Below are 18326 nucleotides of genomic sequence, written 5' to 3'. Positions count from 1 at the left end.
CCCATAAAGCTCTGCTTCGTTTAGTGTGCACCATATGGTACTTGTTGAAACCATGACCCCAGACTGTTCCAGGTTGGCCTTCAGGTCTTTGGATGTTTGATGTGGTGTTTTTCCACCATTCGCACCAACCTTCGAAGACATCTCTCATCAATTTTCCTCTTCCCACCATGTCCAGGTAGGCTCTTGACTGTTCCATGCTTGGCAAACTTCTTAATAACATTGCGCACTGTTGAAACAGGGATACCAAGGTCTTTGGAGATGGCCTTATACCCTTTGGAGATCTTGTGTTTGCTAATAATAGCACTTCTGATGTCCTCAGACAGCTCCTTTGTCTTAACCATTGTGACAAAGGAACAGGGAATAACAATTGGCTTTTTAAAACACTCAACTCATCATTCATGGGGTAATTAATGTCATATGGCCACTGACAATTTATCACAGGTGATTCTCATTTGTGATTTAGCTCAGGTGAGTCAAAATGTATTTCCATACTGATTTACTGTAAAGGGTGCCAATACCAGTGCCACGGCAAGCTTTAGGTTTTTCTATTTTTTCTCTCCTGTTGTTTTTAGTTTTAAATGTTGTTTATCATTTGCTCTTTTGTATCAAACAGAAGTTCTCTATAGAAAAAAGCTGTTACACTTGATACATTTTTTCCAGGAGATATTCCACATTATGTACTTAAACATCATGGGTGCCAATAATGGTGAGCAGGACTATAGTATTAGACTTGGCTTCATCTAGATCTGGAAAACCAGGCATTATAATTTGGGTTTGATTTCATTAAAGACTTTAGTGGGACGTTGTTGTGAGATTCTGTGCATTGTAGCATAATGGAATAATCTGGTATTGTGCATGTTAATAAACAATGGTTCAAATGAATTAAATAGAAGAGTATTAACTGTTTAAAAACACAATGCATTGTATTAACACTAACTATGAACACTGCTAACCTAAAAAATGACTTAATGTGGAAATAGAATATTTTGATGGGTCAAATAAATAATTGAAACATTATAAAGCAATTTTTTGTGCATATAGATGAACAATAGTAGTATTTTACATCAATTCAAACCTCTTCATCTTTACCTCATTCACTGCAGTAGTTCAATATTAGTCTAACTTCTAAAATAAGATCATTAAATGGCACGGTTCAATTGTTGACATTTGTGGGACTTTTTTTTAACTGATTTGCATATATATGTATATTTTGTATGATTGTGTTAACAGTGTAGCCAAGTTATGCTAGTGTTTGTATAAACTGCACTATAATTAGATGAGTCTTTTGTATAACACATCTTGGTTTGGCCATGATCCTTAGGGCACTTTTACATCTACTTTGTTTAATGTGAACAGATCTTGTTCTTTAGTTCAGGTAATTTTGACATGTGTACACTCCACTCATACAGTGAACAAACGAACACCAAAAACTGCAGTTCTCAATTTGCTTCCAAGTGAACCATGATTTACTTTGCTGCAGGTAGGAATGCATTTTTTTAAGGCCCCGACCAAATGAGACAATTAATCATCTGTATATATTAATCATCAGAGTATACTCTGGTTTTTTCTTTATTTGACTCTTACTAGACACTCATATCACACTTGCAGCATGTGTTGCTGCTAATAATGCAGGACAATCAATCAGATAATAGCAAAGCAACTGGGATTAGTGACCTGATGGGGTATATAGGATTATATATTTATATCATAAGAATTCTAAGAATATATTGCTGTTGTTGGAAGAAAACCTCATATACTATATTTCCAAAAGTATTCACTCACCCATGAAATCATTGAATTCAGGTATTTCAATCACGTCCATGGCCACAGGTGTATAAATCCAAGCACCCAGGCATGCAGACTGCTTCTACAAACATTCGTGAAAGAACGGGTCGCTCTTAGGAACTCTATGAATTCCAGTGTGGTACTGTGATAGGATGCCACCTGTACAACAAGTACAGTCGTGAAATATCTTCGTTACTAAATATTCCACAGTCAACTGTCAGTGATATTACAACAAAGTGGAAGCGATTGGGAATGACAGCAACCCAGCCACGAAGTGGTAGGCCATGTAAAATGACAGAGCGGTGTCAGCAGATCCTGAGGTTGACAACTTTCTGCAGAGTCAATCGTTACACAGCTCCAAACTTCACATGGCCTTCAGATTAGCTCAAGAACAGCGTAGCGAGCTTAATGGAATGGGTTTCCATGGCCGAGCAGCTGCATCCAAGCCTTACATCACCAAGCTCAGTGCAAAGCATCCAATGCAGTGGTGTAAAGCGCCACCACTGGACTCTAGAGCAGTGGAGACGTGTTCTCTGGAATGACAAATCACGTTTCTCTGTCTGGATGTGCCTGGGTTTGGCAGTTACCAGGAGAACGGTACTTGTCTGACTGCACTGTGATAAGTGTAAAGTTTGGTGGAGGGGGGATTATGGTGTGGGGTTGTTTTTCAAGAGTTGGGCTCGGCCCTTTAGTTCCAGTGAAAGGAACTCTTAATGCTTCGGCAGACCAAGAGATTTTGGACAATTTCATCCTCCCAACTTTGGGGGAACAGTTTGCGCATGGCTCCTTCCTGTTCCAAAATGACTGTGCATGAGTGTGCAAAGCAAGGTCCATAAACACATGGACGAGCGACTTTGGTGTGGAAGAACTTGAGTAGCCTGTCTGACCTCACAAATGCACTTCTGGAAGAACCAAAAATTTGCATTCCCAGCAGAGGGTGGGCCGACATCCTATTAAACCCTATGGATTCAGAATGAGACCTCACTCAAGTTCATATGTGTGTGAAGGCAGATGAGCCAAAACTTTTGGCAATATAGTGCATCTCCAAAACAGTAACTTTACAGGAAAAGGAAAGAAAAACTACTTTTAACGCAAGCCAATGGAACCAGACGTTTTTCTGAGTCATTTTGGGCCGTTTCTTTTGGTCCTTTTATCATGAAATTTACACACAACATAAAGGCCCAAAAGGCATTTTCAAATTATGCCAAAAACTGAAAAAGGTTTTCTTCTGACAGCAGCAATATGTTAGGGATACATTTGGATTTTTTACAGCGATGAGTTAAAAGTGGTCATCCTTGGCTCTAATTTGAAAATACATTACAATAATGCTTGTATCCCAGCCAAATTTCTGTCCAATCATCAAGCAACCACTTGTAAAATGCAGTGTGAAACCAACTGAACCAAATGAAAAAGATACAATCTCACAATAGCCCAAATTCTGTTTTGGACAATGTGACTGAATATTGCACAATGTTTTTGCCTTTGCAGCTTGAGTACCTAGAACGCTTGACCTTTGATGTATATTGCGTGAAAATGGAAGTGGCTTGAATATTTTCATGTACAGCAGTAGAGAGGAGACTTGACATGCAATATTCTCCCTGTGTTTCCATTCTAGTCCATCTAGAAGATAATTTTCTACACTGATCAGTTTTCTGTTGTTTTCTCATTATTGTTGAGGTCAGGATTTATGTAAGATGTTCTGGAATTGGTGGTGTGAGACCAGCACAAAGATGGGCAGTTTCAGGAATAATATTCCTGTGTGGTCAGCTTAGAGCTGCTGATCATAGATGAGGAGGACTTGGCCTGCAGCCAGTGGACTAGGGGCCAATGCAGCCATGCCAGAGTTAGTCAGGTGCAAGCATCTTCTTGGCAGCAGAGTGTAATACTTGAAATGGACAGATATAAGAAATAATATGCAAACATGAACTACTTCCACTTGTTGATTCTGAGTAGCAGAAAAATAGTGTTGTGTTAGGATTCTGCGTAATGCTCTTGGTGTTCTTACAGTATCCATAGTGATTTATTAAGCAAAAACCCACAAAGGGCTATGTGTTCCATTGATTTTACAGTGCTGTGCCTAAAACCCTTAAACAAGGTAAAACCGCTTTTGATTCATGGCTTTAAGTGGCAGCAAAATGTAAATTGATAAAATAGACCACAATGAATGACTTATTTAGGTTGTTATTAATGATAATTACGAATCTGAGCAATGTAGTTCATTAACAGTGGGCTGCTTATGTTGCCAGGCAACATAATGGTCAAAGATTATTCCATGAACACAACAATGGTTTTGCTAACTTGGTGCATTAATGCAGAATACAATTCAAGTGCGGCCATACATTGAGAACATGACCCAGCCAATCAGATTTTAAGACCGAAACTATAAGTTTATGTTTCTGCAATCTATCATAGACATTTTTTTCCATAGTTGTCCACATCTTTGTAGCTGCAATGGCCTCAGTCTCAGAATTGATGCAGACATATTGCTTCTCAATTACTGTTCTGGAGGGTATTTGACATGGCAACCCTTTTAAATTTCCTCCATTAATGATTCTCAAAGTCCCTGCTTTTTTTCTTTTCGAGGGCCCAATAAAATCCATATTGTAGGAGAGAAGTGATTTATTCTGGAGCGTGGAGGGTGTCTCACCTTTTCTGAGTCAGTGGGCTGGCTCATCTGTTTTATTTTCTCCGTTCAGATCGGTTGATTTGAGTGTACTGTTACAAAGTGCTAAACATGCTTATACCTCATCTTCAAACTACTTCCTGAAGCAAATTCGTTACATGCTATGTATACACAGCATGCGTGTTCCGTATAATCAAGCATCAAAATGAAACCCCCTGTAGCATATGGGGAAAAAGAAAAAAAATAATAAAAAAGGGCAAAAGAATACAGTTTTCTTCCAAAGAACAGACTTGTTTACTGCTAGAACCCGGCATCTAATGTTGTTATGACACACTGATCTGAACTTTAGGACTCCATTACATATGTCAGCTCTTTTGTCTGTTAGTGTCTGAATTGTAAAGTAGATTGTGAACACAATAAATCAGTATATCAGCTGAATGTATATCAAACTTTAGCCTCTGTTCAAGTGATTGTTTAGACTGCTGTAAAAATGGCAGCACAAATGAAAAACAGCCCCAAACGTGTTCATTACCTGCTGTTCATCATTTAACACTGAGAAGTAAGCATTGGTAACTGTTGTGTTTGTCTGAGCACTTTTTAAAAGGTTATAGCCTCAGTTCAGCAGCTAATGCTGCTTTGTTTATGCAACTGGCAAATACTGATGCAGGTGGATGATGCAAGTGCTTGCTAACCAACCGTTTTTACCACTGTTTAGATACATTTTGGTTCACAATTACTCACAATCCTTTACAGAATTAATCTTGATTACTTGTTCTTTGCTCAAATTTGAAATACAATACATTTCAATAGCAATACATTTTGTTATAGCCATATGAGCAGCTGAAATAAGTCTAATCGGAAAGTATTTAGTAATTTAGTGAGAACTTCATGACTAACATCCAATGACAGCAACAGTGGTTGCATGTTCCATATAAAGTGTTTCATCATATATATCACACATAGAGTCAATGGCCCCAACTTGTTCATACAACTCGTGGATTTATGCTATAGTGCAGGAAGAACTGTAACTTTCTGCTGTGCTGTTGCTTTTGTTAGTTTGCTGCTCATTGATTTGTCCATAGTTCTTCTGCAAGCACTGTTCAGCATAGTCTGCCAAATTATTACTAATATTGCTGATACTTCAGACTCAATATACTTCAATGATGAACAAATCAATGCTATTGCAGTAGCTGGAAATTACTTTTTTTTGTTTGCTTGTTTTTTTGTTTTTAATGAGAGGACTACAGTCACAGAGTCAGTATGAGCACCATACAGCACTATACTAGTATGCAGTGCAATATGGTACTCTTAGTATGTCAGGCTCCAATCCTTGTGGGCCTCGACACTGCAGACTTTAGCACATTGCCTCATTAAACACACATGATTCAACTCATCAGCTAATTAGCAAGGTCTTTATGAACTGAATTCAGAGTGTTAGATGAGAGTTAACTCTAATCTCTGCAGCACTTTGGCCTGGAAGGGCCCCAGTTTTGAAAACACATAGAGCACTGTTAAAAAAATTGTAGCACTAAGAATTTTAACATATTAACTTTAACACCATTATGTTCATATGTTAAAAATCATGTCACCAAAACACCACATTTACCATAAACATGCTAACACACTTAAGTGTTAGTTTGGTTAAAACCATGTAAAACCTCTGCCACTCATTTATTTATGTTTGGCATTAAGCAGAAACCAACTTAGGTACTTCAAGAGGATTCTGGCAGCGTTTAATTCCAGGTTTGTTATGCATCCCAAACAAAACGAGTGCTCCCGTGGGAAACCTTTTGGAGAGCAGAATGGGGCTCCTCGGGGGGTTCACATCTAATGAGCTCTGAATAAATGTATAATTTGCCCCCATCATTAATTGTAGCAGAGACCTCATCGAGATGGGTCTGCTCCCTATTGAGGTGACGCACTCTCACTGTGCTGAGTTGAAATTCGGCTAGGAGTCGCTGTGGGTTTCGGGAAAGGGGGGGCAATGTAGGGGAAGGTGTAATAAAGATGGCAATCAAATAGTAATTTACTTCCATGTGTGAAAGTAGCGTGAGACAGGAACAGATCAGCCAGAGGGAAGCCGACAATGTGATGTTTTCCAAGCATGAAATGCCGAGGGAATGCGCTTTTAAGGTATAGGTTGTTCACAGAAAAGATATAAAAAATAGACAGAATGACAAGAACAGGAAATGGAAAATATGCATCAAGTATCATTAGACATAATGACTGAGCCTGCTGAAAGGAAACCAAAGGAGATCTCACATTCCGTGTGATGGCACTTAGCTGAGTGCGGGTGAGAATGAATTATATGGTATTTAATATGTCTCTGCGTCACTGGCTTAGCCTGCTTAGCTTTCTTCTTTCTGAACTGTGTGTTTGGAAGCTCAAGCCAACAAATGACTGAAATTTCAGCAAAAGTCTAAAGTTGACCAACCTGACCATGCTCCGTCCACAGATGCCTTTTTTTGAAGCAACTGTCCTAAGACTGGACAAGCTAGTGAGAATCCTAATGAGAAACTAGTGTTTTTACATGCTTATCCATTGTGAGCATTTGTGATCACTCAAAACAAAAGATCCTAGAATAAATATTTTAAACTGCCAAACATTTTCTTCTGCATGGGAAGACGCTGGTCCTCTGTTGGAGCAAGGATGGGTGAAAATGACATTTCTGTGCCGAGCCTTTCATGTGCACTGTGCCCAAATCCCAATATTTGTTTTTAACTTGCCTACTTTTTCATATGAGGGGAAAGAAAAGGTCAATAGTCTCTCATTAGATGTATCTGAGAGAACAGTTGCGTAACGTAGGACTACTGACAACACAAACACCATCTACGCCACTGCTGGGTTCTGTTTATTGTGTCTTGATAGATAATAATGATTGGCAAACAAAACAACATAAACATACATTGGCACTTTTGTCAAGAGACCTAAAATAACAGCATATTATGAATTTCAAATGATGTTCTGTGTAATTACAAAAGGTTGCACTGGTAGGATAGGTTAGCAACATGGTAACATCCTAACATGGTGTCTTATTGTATTTTCCAACCTGCCATGTTTTGATTAGCTACAGCAACATAGTCCATGATAATGAATGAGTAGAATATTAAACTGGAACGTTCACATTATTTGGCTACTCAAAACAAACGCTGGGGTGCTCTCCATGGAATAATATGCATGTTTTGCAGTTGTGTGCACCAATTTCTCAGTAGATTGAATAGAATTCATGCTAACATTCATCCAAATTGCAACTGTTACTAAAGAATGCGTTCATGGGTGGACCACAGACAGGTCAACAGATGACACCCTTATCTAATATATCACTCCTGAGATGTAAAAATCTGCACACAGAGTCGCTGGTGCACGTCACAGTGAAATGGAGCAGCATGTGGAACTGAAACTTATTGTGTGCTGCAGTGTTTTCTACCACTGTATAAAAGATGCAATATGCTGTCTTTATTGTTACATGCTGTAATAATATAAAACAGAAATCCGATCACTAAGGGCTTATTACTGATTTATTTCCTCAGATGAACAATAAAGAGAAACTGAATTGTGAAGTTTATTCCTATTCATAGGTTTCCTTGTAAAAATGAAAGATCTGACTTTGTTATTCTTTACATATCGAAAGAAATGCATCAACAGCCTTTAGATATCAAGTTATTAAAGTAAAGCAGATTGAAAGGCAGAAGAAGGTGCATTTTGACCTCAACTTTCTAAGGTTATCAAAACAACCGTACAGAATTTTTTTCCATTCGGTAGAGCAAAAATTGCTTCTCTAGGCTCTTGAATCAGTTTCTACAACAGAGACAGGCTATTAAAGAAATGTTTTCAGCCAAGGCTTTGATAGGCCATGTCCGATATCAGTACTTTGACTTGGATTCTCCTTTTCACTGTTAGCAGCAAAAAAGGCTAATTAGTATTCTCTCTGGACGTGGATGGCGACACTTGGCACAGGATCTGACCAGTGGGCCTCAATGTCTTTCATTTTGGGCCCATTTCCAGAGGAACTGCCTCAGTAGGATGCTGTTGGTGGGATCTGTATGCAAAGGGCTGCTGCTTTAGAGCTTTTCCTGCTTAGGTACACCCATATGTAACTTTTAAAAAATGATTGTCAGATCTTAAAGCAATAATCTGTTAAAAAATCAACTGTACACAACTTTCCAACTACTAGAAATGTAGACAGTCAGCCAAGACATGTTTTGGTGTATGAAGTTTGGTGTACGATATGTTGATGATTACGATAATGATGATGATGATGATTATTATTATTATTATGAATAGTGGGAGTTGTAGCGAAAGTATGTACACAAACCTAATTATTGAGGACAAGTGTGTCAACAACAGGTGCATAAAATCAAACACACAGCCATGCAATCTCAGACGAAAATAGACAACCGCTGGCAGTAGAATGACTCATACTGAGCAGTGACTTTAAACATGGCACTGTCATGCAATGCCATCTTTACTACAATCAGTTCTGCAGTGTTAGATCTGGACTAGTCAACTGTAAAGGCCATTTTTCAAACATGCTACATGCCATTTTTCTGCATGCTTAAGTACCATTTTTCACATGCTACATGCTTTAGCTCTTGGCAGTGCCACTCTGTGAGTATTACTTCATGATACATGCTTATCGTCCACTACAGCACTCACTGCTGAGTTCCAAACTGCCTCCAGAAACAACATCAGCGAAAGAACAAGTGGGAGCTTCATACAAAGGGTTTACCATGACTGAGCAGCTGGTTTAAGATCACCATGTGCAATGGCAAGTATCATCAGACGCGATGTACAACATGCTGAACTCATGTTCTCTGGACTGATGAATCATACTTCACTTTTTGGCACTTCATATTTATGCCTATGGTTTTGGAATAGAGTGCAACGAGCAATGGAAGCTTACATATTGCTAGCTAGTACCATGCAAACTGCATGTCTGAAACACCCTTGCCTCAATGCATATTACCTGAAAAGTTATGTGCTGACTTGATTATGTGCCTTCTTACAAGGTATTACACACTCTTACATCAACAGACAGAAGTACAGACAAAAATCAACTGGTAGTCCAATTTTGTCCATTTTCAATAGAGTGTCAAACATTGCTAGAATCCACATAAGCAAGAATATTTGAGATTACTTAACAACTCAACACAGCTTGTCTGATGATTTATACAGTCGGTGTGATGCTAATTGGATGTAGAAAATCTTCTTTAATTGTGAGCTACATTAGCCTTGCAGCTCCAGTGGAAAGCTACAGAAAATTCTATACACCAAACATTCCTTGGCAACATTTGGCATAGGAGGATAACGAAGTAAATGTGCTTACCTGCTAGACGACCACAGTAAAAGACATATATTACAAGGTGATGTGAACAACCTTTATGAACTAATTGCTGTAGTTTCAAGAACTTGCATAGTCTGACAAAGACAATTAAGCTCTTTGCACGACAGCAATTCAATACAGTTTAAAAAGACAAAAAACAGTTAAGGAATTATGTGTGAGACCACCTGCTGAAAGCCATCGACTCAGAATCCTTTAGGCCTAGCTTGACATATATCGACTAATGTCCCTTGTCACTCGAGCAGGGTATCGTATGCAATAGGTTAGTAAGATGCAGTAATTTGAGCTGGATTATTCCACTGCCCACAAAATGCCATCAAACAGCTTAGGAAAAAATGAATACAAATGTCAGCTAATGTAAAATTAATGGTCCTGGGGCAGGTTTGGACCACAATTGTGTTCATAAGAGCCGCATTTCATTACTGAGAGAAAGGACAACATCTGCATACGCCCACACTGTATGTTTCTCATCGCTTGCTGTTTGCTCTCGATTGTGTGTGGCATCCAGACTCCCCCAGCTCCCCTAATGGTCACATTAGCCTTTGTAATGGACAGTGTCATGGCTACCTGGACAGTGATGAAAATGCTTTAGCTCAGAATAGAGGCTAATTCAGTCTCAGAAGCAACTGAAAATGCTCAAATAGTCAGGACATTGCAGCATCGTTATTATTTAGACTGTCATTTAGAGAAGTCTGATCGCAATAATGGATTTTACAGTAGAGTCAGGAAAATTACACAGAAACCTCATTGTCAGATTTTCAGTGTCCATCCTTTGCCTTTTTCCCTCTTTGTAGGAGACTTGCTTCCAATTTTCCAAAAAAAATCTGCAATGATAATTTTCCACACCTCCAAAGTTCAGTCTTAGAATATGGTTGTATGTGCTGCTTATCTCAATCAAGGTTTACTGTTTTTTCACTTATTTTTCTTTGAGTGTGTATCTTATATTTAATACCCTGATATAGCTCTTAAAAAAAGAAAGGTGAGTCTCTGACTTTTGTGCATCATTCCTAATCAGTTAGTTGCTGGAATATAGAACATTTAGACTTCATACTGTAGATTTTCAATCTGTAGAATTTTTAACAGTTATTGCTTTTGTTTTGCTGTAATAAATCAAAATAAATTGAACAGTCTAATTGTATATGCAATTAAGTAACATAATTCATTTTTTTATTGTTTCTGTACATCATCAACTGATGTGATGCTGCACTTCCAACTTTTTTTCCATTCTTTTCAATGTCAAACAAAGAAAAAAGCATGGCAAAAAATGGGAAGGATTATATTTATTTTCACACAACAATAACTTCTCATCAAACTCTGATGATTATAAAATACCTCCTCTTCTGCTTACCGACACAAATGTGGTATTGATTGAAAGTTAAGGGTCTGCACTTCCTACAGAAAGTCTCGGGCTGATTCAATGAACTGAAATAAACAGGTAAAATTACAATATGCTTTTGTTATTGTCAGCCAGAACTTCACCTTCTGAGGGTTAAATGTACAGTAAGCACATTTCTGGAATCCTTTTTAGCTCATTCTGTCTCTGTAATAACATCAGAGGGGTTTCTCTACTCTTGTGAGTGAATTTGGCTCTTTTTTTTATACAGCATTCATGATTCTCTTGTTTTTCCCCACCAGCCATTCATGCTGCTGTAGATACAAAGTTCTTCATGTTTCTCATAGCAGATCCAGTGGCAATTATTAATTGAGGCACTCATTTGATCTCCCGCTATAAACAAAATGATTGTAGCTTTAAGGGGAAGTGAAAACGCTGTGGTTGTCATATTTCAGAGACCGTCTTAATTAAGAAGATATCACCCAACTACATTCACAGAACTCTGGATTATTAGCACAACTTTGCTCCTGGTTGTTGTGTTCGTGTGATGTCTGTATAGCATGGATGCTTCTCGTCTATACAATATGCATAGTCATATACATGAGAGTGAAAATGTGTGAAAGGCAGTTTTATGGAGAAGTCATTACATTTCCGTTACAACATCTACACGTATAGTATACTGACTATACCTGATTTTCAATGAAACACAGTTCACTTCCTTGAAGCTTGATGCTCATTTCAAATCATGCCAGATATCACGATACCACCCGTGACTCCGTACTCCCCGGAGAACCGGAGTTAGAACCTCCAGAACCCGCTCGACCGCACTTTCCCGACTTTGCGGCTTAATAACTTCCCAGCCCAGCCACCTAGCGGGACCACATTTTTACACCTTCCGTATTTTGGCGTCAGTGAACATTCACAGCAAATGTAATATTTTCTTGTCATCCACATTAAATCACCTAACCATCGTATGCAATGAAGGTTGCCTCTCAAAATTTGAACTCCAAAAAGTGGCTTTGCACCAGAGCGTTCAACCAGTGTGATTCTACTGATAACAAGAAATTAACACTGTACCCTGTAGTTCATTTACAGGAAGTTTAATTTCAGGGATACTGATTTAGTTCATATGGTTCTTATGGACTGCAAGAAGACAACTTGTTAGCTAATGTTGGTAGCCTATTATCAGCTCTGCAGCAGACTTCCCGTAATTCAAACTCACTTTCCCCTGACCTGTGGAATAAACTTTAACTAGCTGAAGGTAAAAGGTTATACCAACATTTTATGTGTTGGGTCTAATATATGGCCACCTTGCACTGATATTGAGCATTACTATTAGGATTTCAACATAGCTTGAAGTGATAGCTTATGATATGATCTATGACAGATCTATGGTTAACATTTTTTTTAAGTATGCTAGGCTTTAAAAATCCAGTTGGCTTCAACTTTGTTGTACCAATTTTGTTTGTTTGGCTTAAACGAGGCTTAATTTTATTCTCATGTTTTTGCCGTTTTTGAAATATTTATAATCAAAATGATCTCATATATCTCAGACCTACCTGACAGAAGTGCTCTTTGTGTAGTCAACTAAGAATTTTGAAAGTCATATAACTTGGAGAACAATTGTTTTTTTTTCACTGATCTTTCAAGTGCTCGTCTTTTTGTTCACACATTCTGCCAAAAAGTGGAGTGATGCCATGGAAGAACCACTTTTGGTTCTCTAAATCAGATTTTCTTACTTTGAGCCCTAAGAACCTTTCAATTGAGGCTTTTCACTTGAGACGCCTCCACTGAAATGTTCTCTAGGGAAACAAAAGTGAACCCAGTTTGACACTTTGAAGAGTGTAGCATTGGGTTTTTTATTACTGACTATCTGGAAAAAGACCACCTAGACTAAAAAAGCTACTCCATCATCTTGAAATGAATCATAAACACATTATTTTGCTAAATGTAACTTTCCTGTCTATGATTCAGTCTATGCCTGCTTGTGTAGACTTCACATCTCTGCCTCCAATCAGTGCCACGAGGAGAAATCTCATACTCGTGCCATATTGCTCCTACGCTGGCTCGCCTCTCCTCATTGAGTGACCTGCCCTTGGTTCTCCGACATGCTGGATCTCGTTTAATTATTCCAGTCCAGAGGGAAGCGTGTTACATAAAAGGCCTAGGGATGGGTTCATATACCCTCGCTTAAAAGTTCCTCGTCTCATCCAATTTGTGTACCAGTTTGGCGTCCGATTGCTGAGGGCGCACTTTACACAGTTCTTCTCTGAGCGTCCATTGCTTCGTGCTTTCTTTGTGTTTATTCCTTGTAGCTGCACTACAGAAGGCCAGATTTTTTTCCAGTGAGCAGAGGTCTTACTAAGGCTACAATTAGAGAAACTTCAGTAGAGAAAAAGAAAGGCATAAATATTTCTCCTGACTTTATAGGTCATTCTCTCTCTCTCTCTCTCTCTCTCTCTCTCTCTCTCTCTCTCTCTCTCTTTCTGTGAAAATTATGTATTGAAATGATAACAGAGTGTGCTGTTGCTCACCTGCCTCAGCTGTTTAATATCAAAGCCTTTACTTGGTATTGCACCAGCTTGTTATCCCTTAGAGGTTGCAGTTATTGGCAATATTTCATTCTTATACATTTTATACTTTTGATACTGCATTCGTGATTGTAAGCAGTAGAGGTGAGATTTTATTATGAACTGAATTTGATGACAAATAATTGTTGTACATTCAGTCTTGTAAAAAGAAAACAAAAGGAAACAAAGGGAAAAATGTCAGAAGTAAACCTGATGACACAGAACGTAAACTGAAAGTGACTGATTCATTACACAACCTGCATAATTAACCATAATGGTGTTTCAATTCTAAAGTGTCACACAAACAGCAACTCTACACTTCAAAGATTAGTACTTTGTTATTACAATGCAATAATGACTTCTAAAAGCTAAAGCAAGTTTACTTTACCAAGATGTACTTTATTATAATTAAATTTATTATGTAACTATATAAAAACATTTACATATAATAGCAAAATGCAATCATAATAAGACTTTTAAAGAGAAGTAAAAGTGGACTGTGTTATTATAATGTAATTACTTATGTAACTAATTTATTAGGCAATCTTATGATTCATTTCTGTGGTATTGCAAAATGACAGTACTAGATTTACAAGGATTAAAGCAACATCAGTATATCGCAACACATGTCATTGCAATGTGATTACGTATGTAACTATAATTAATTATTGATTTAAATTATTCAATTTAAATTGTACAGCAAATTTAATAACAGTGTAAAACTTATACAGGTTCTACAGGTTACTTTATTAAAATGTGCTTTATTACATTGTCGTTACTTATTTAACTATACATACTTATGCAATTACATAATTAAATGCACATTGTGTAATAAATTGACTAAGCAAGTATCTAAGGTTTTAAAAGAAGTAACTTAATTGCAGTGTATTTTACTACAATGTGATTAGTAATGCAATTATGTAATTACAAAATTAAATGTGCGTAGCATTACAAAATGACAACAACTCTAGAATTTTAAGAGATAAAGCAAAGTTATGTTATAGAATGCAATTAAATTTATCTTGTTTAGCAAATGACAATAATAACTGAAAACATAACTAGTAACTGAAGGGATAGTGGTTATATGGTATAGAAAAATGATAAAATACTGTAGATTTCTAAAGGCTATAAAGATATGGCTTTACTACAGTTATGCATTGTTATTACAATGTAATTATCATGTAACGTTATTCATGAAAAAAATTACATGCACAATATGTAGCAAAGTGACAACCCCAGGCTTCTAAAGGTTAAGACAGACCACATGGTGGGAAATTGTTGCATGCTAAGCTCATTAACCTCTTTCTATCAATAACGCTTATCTATTTAGTGCATGTTTTCCCTTCTTCTGCCACACACTCTATCGTCACCTCTCTCCTTTTAATCTCAGATCTGAGCTGTTTTATTACATTGCAAACCTTTCCCCATTTCATCTCTTCAAAGCCAGTCTTTGGAGGGTCGGTGGCAGATCCATTTCGCCAGAGGTTGGATGGTAAATCTAAATATTTAACAGGGCAGGAGCTTCATTAAATCGCCTTTGACAAGGCACCCTCATTAAATTGCACCAGTCACAATCTGACTCTGCCAAAAATAGCCCCTGCATAATTCGAAACCAGGTCTTTGGTTCTGTTTCATATGCCAGGAAGTGACTGTTCTATACCTTATAAAATTACAAAAAACCCAGAGGCTTAATGGCCATTGCACTTAGATTTCAATCTCTTCTTGAACACGAATGGTTCATGCTGATAAATGGCTCTTATGTAATCATTCTCCCAGCAGGAAAATAATTTGGTCAACAGCTCTCAGGTGAATGCCTGTCTCAAGACCTATGAATTATGTTTTTTTTTCCCCCATGTGACAATTGTTCAGCTATAATTGGCTTCTGCATTGCAAAGTCACCATTAGTGCGCTGAGAGCAACACTTTTTCATTGTGGCCTGTATCTAAAGAATAATTCAATAAGTTTAATAAAACATTTGAAAATGATTTATATTACTTTATATTGTATGAACAAAAAATCATTTCCATGATGAACAGATCAATAGAAATGGTCAGTTCTTCTTGAAGTGCTCATTGCTTCATGCTTTCTTTGTGTTTCTTACTCATAGCTGCACTACAGAAGGCCAGATTTTTTTCTCCAGTGAGCAGAGATCTTACCAAGGCTACAATTTAAGAAACTTCAGTAGAGAAAAAGATGAAGAGAGTGTCCGTCTGAACGACAGTTACAGCTCCAACTCTAGATATCTCTGCAACATTGTCATAGAAAACTTTTGAAAAAATGGGTGTAGAATGAAAGAGAGAGACAGTAAGACAGTAAGAGGGTGAGAGAGTAAGAGCAAGAGAGAGAGAGAGAGAGAGAGAGAGAGAGAGAAAGAGAGAGAGAGAGAGAGAGAGAGAGAGAGACCAGCGCTGAGACACTGAAGGTAAGGTCTTGTTTGAACAACATCCATCAAAGAGAAAGTGTGAGCAAGACAAGTGATTCAGGCCCATCCCCACATACACACTCGAAAGCCACAAGGAAAGACAGTCATGCTGCCACTGACAGAATCCATCAAAAGTGTTGCGAGTCTGTGGGCAACCAAACACTGAAGCGTTGTCCTCGCTAATTGGCCATTCAACATCAGGTCACAATAGGGTTGACTCACTTTGTCATTACATAGCCCAGCACAGAGGCTAGACCAAAGCAGCAAGCTATGCTTTATCCAACATCATCATGTCTATGCTGCCCTACAAAGGAGACTAACAGTAAAGCTGAATGTTCTGCTTTAGTATGGATTACTGCTCACATTCTGTATTCTTTTGAACGGAGCTGAACCAGAAACTTTTGACACAAAACAAATCTAACACTAAGCTAATGTCTGATTTTGGTCAGAAGTCAGTTTTGAGAAAAACTACTGTGCTTTGCTTTGTAGGACAGCAGGGGCCAGCTATGCAGTTCTCCAAGCGTCTTTAGCTGTCCACTGACATTGCATTAGCAGCAGTCTGAAAAGACACAGTGGCTTCACTTGACCCTCCTAGCGCTGTTAGTATCGTGCGACTGGGGGAGTCTTAACTAGTGGGTGGAATGTGAATAAATTGCAGAGAAAAATTCAAAGAAAATCATTCTGCCCCAAAATGTGAATTTAGATCTGATGAGAATCAACCACAGCAGTCAATATAACAATGTTATCATGGTTATAAGGAAAGGTCCACACTTTTTTAGCATAAAAAGATGAACCCAAACTGAATATAAGCCAGCATCACCTAAATCAGTTGAGTTGTCAATGAGGCCATTTACAACTTGCATTAACAGCTGTTTTGTGTCCAAAGCGTATCTGGATACATTTTGGCTGGAATCCATTTCCATATTTCACTTAAATATGTCCCCAGTGGGATCAGATGAGATTTAACTTTACCTTTCTGTATAAAAAGCACATCACCACACACCTCGCATATCATCCATCTTGTGTTTTTCCTGATTTTCCTCTCGCCTGCTGGTCAGCATCCAGCAGACGCATTCTTGCTGACATAACTGTATACATTCCACTCATACCTTTTACACTTGCGCTGAGTGTGGTCCATATCCATCTCTGACTACTTCCAAACTGTGGTTTGAGTGATCCAATATCAGGGAATTAAAGACTTACTTTGGTCTGAGGAAAATTCCATTCAGTCCACTGCACTAACATTTTTCAATTTTTCAATCATTTTTTTGTTGAAATCTGTATATGCTGACTCTGCTTTATGTGACTGAATGGAAAAGAATGAAAAAATACAATCTTATAATAATATGCGTTTTTTGAGCACAGCATCACTTTGCTCAGATAACAAATTCTAAATGATGGGCACCATTTTATAGAATGGGAGTAGGAGTGGGCAATGGGGAACCATCTCAGACAATGGGACTGAGGGCCAGATGTTGTAAGCCTTAATAGGACACACTCTGCATGAAATCTCATACGTTTTACACAAAACAGCCCTACGAGCCTAAGCACACAGTTTATGTTCATGGAAAGAACACAAAATGTTTTTCTCTCACTCATACGTTTGAGGGAGGATCGGACAAAATGTGGGAGGATTGTGCAAGAAATGGATGGAGATGTTGGAAGTGCAGCTGCTTACATATTCTGTTAGATGTAGATGTACTAGCTTTCTCCATGTTTCCTTTAAACAATAGTGTCAGTCATAGCAGCTGGATGGAGACATAGGCTTGAACAAAAGACAAAAAAATGATTTACTAATAGAATAATGCTATTTTGACTCTCAGAGTCCTCCAGAGTTCATTTAGCAATGACTATTTGTATGAATAAGATTGATTTAATGTTAGTTTGGACTGGAAGTGGTCATAGTAACAGGAATAAACAAAATAAAAGCAGGATTCTTGCTGTTCTCTAACCTCTCTTTTGCATTCTTTGGCTTTATATCAATTTAAATAAACGGATGTCGGCTTCTTGAGGCCACGCGGCCTTGCCTTGCGTAGGCTGACTCTGTAGTTTTCATTTCTGCAAGACTTTTTTGCTTGATGCGCCTGGCCCCCAGGTCTCCGGCGGGAGTTATTAAGGATATTGAAATCATTATTTCATCAAGCAGATGAAATGTTTTCCAGGTGAGGTGAGCGCGCTGAAATAAAAATCAATACAGCACATCGACTCCGGGCTCCCCCCAAGAGAGGGCAGAGCACAGGATGAGTTAAATA

At 38.1% G+C, this 18326-nt stretch overlaps 1 protein-coding gene across 1 annotated transcript in view; it reads left to right on the top strand.

Annotated features, from left to right (window-relative positions):
* Positions 1–18326, top strand: part of sorcs3 (sortilin related VPS10 domain containing receptor 3) — a 424538-nt gene that overhangs the window by 49381 nt on the left and 356831 nt on the right. The window lies entirely within an intron of this gene.

Source organism: Pygocentrus nattereri, chromosome 12 (assembly GCF_015220715.1).
Source record: "Pygocentrus nattereri isolate fPygNat1 chromosome 12, fPygNat1.pri, whole genome shotgun sequence".
Classification (NCBI taxonomy): domain Eukaryota; kingdom Metazoa; phylum Chordata; class Actinopteri; order Characiformes; family Serrasalmidae; genus Pygocentrus; species Pygocentrus nattereri.
The sequence above is the reverse complement of the archived record's forward strand: the minus strand, read 5'-3'. Positions and strand labels throughout refer to the sequence as shown.